A 1357-nucleotide genomic window follows, 5' to 3' on the forward strand; every position below is an offset into this window, starting at 1 on the left:
ACCTTAATTAAAACATACTTTATTGCAGGGCACCTGGCTGGCTCGGTTGGAGGAGCAGGCAACTCTTGATCTTGGGGTTGTAAGTTCAAGCCCCATGTTGGGGGTAGAGATTACTTAAAATCTTTAAAAAAAAAAATACTTTATTGCTAAAAAATGCTAACCATCACCCGAGCTTTCAGCAAGTCGTATTCACTGATCACAGATCATCATAACAAATAGAATAATGAAAAAGTTTGAAATATTGCAAAAATTACCAAAATATGACACAGAGACACAGAGTGAGCACATACTGTTGGAAAAATGGCACTGATAGACTTGCTCGATGCAGGCTTGCCACAAACCTTCCATTTATTTAAAAAAAAAAAAGCATCTGTAAAGCGCAATCAAGCAACGGGCAATAAATGCAGGCGTGACCGTACAAAGACGAAGGCGAGGGAGCGCGGTGCGGAGGCTAAGCTCAGGGAGTACAGGGAACGTGAGCGAGGATGGGCTCCGCAAACCCCGGGGAGGAAGAGGCGGCCTTTGGCCACCAGCTGCACATCAGGCCTGCTGCCGCTTGCCCCCCCCGTCCTCTCCACTCACCCCTCACCGCCTCCCTCCTTATACCCCAACAACACCATCTTCTTCTAGCTCCTCCAGCAAGCTATGCTTCCTCTGTCTGCCATGCCCTTCCCTACATCTCCATCTAACACAGTCCTTTTTGCCCTTCAAGAGATGACTCACAGGTCCTCCTTCTAGGAAGACTCCCTTGAGCTCCTCAAATCCAGATCGGGGGCCCTTCATCCATATTTTCACACTCTGTGCTCACCTCTGTCCCCGTCTTTATCAAGCAGTATAGCTGTTATCTCTTTGTGTGTCCTTTTCCCCCTCGACTCTGACCTTCTTGAGGACTGGGATGAGGTCTTCTCCAGCACTGGATCCACAGCTCCTGCCCATAATAGATGCTTAATAAAGATGAATTGAACTAAACGGAGACTGAAACCCAGGAGAGGTCATTTGGAGGCGAATAAAAGGAAGTTGTAGTATTTTCCACGTCAAATAATGACCGCAGTTTCCCCATCAGTAAAATGAGTGAAATAGAAGAGACAACACCTGAGGTCACTAAGATCTTAAAATCCCATAGTCTGTGATCTGTGGAAATTGTTATTCCCAAAAGGTAAAACTGACTGAAAATAGGTTTAAGAAAAAGATGATTTACGCGGCTTATATAGTTGTTTTTCCCAATAGACTATGAACTCAATGAGCACAGAGAAGGGGTCTAATTTTTTTCTGTATCCTCAGAACTAAGCAAGGTGTCTGGTCATGGATATATTCATTAAAGATTTACTGGATGGCTGAATGGGTGGAAGAGTGGATG

The sequence above is a fragment of the Ursus maritimus genome, unplaced genomic scaffold (genome assembly GCF_017311325.1).
Source record: "Ursus maritimus isolate PB19 unplaced genomic scaffold, ASM1731132v1 scaffold_2, whole genome shotgun sequence".
Lineage (NCBI taxonomy): Eukaryota > Metazoa > Chordata > Mammalia > Carnivora > Ursidae > Ursus > Ursus maritimus.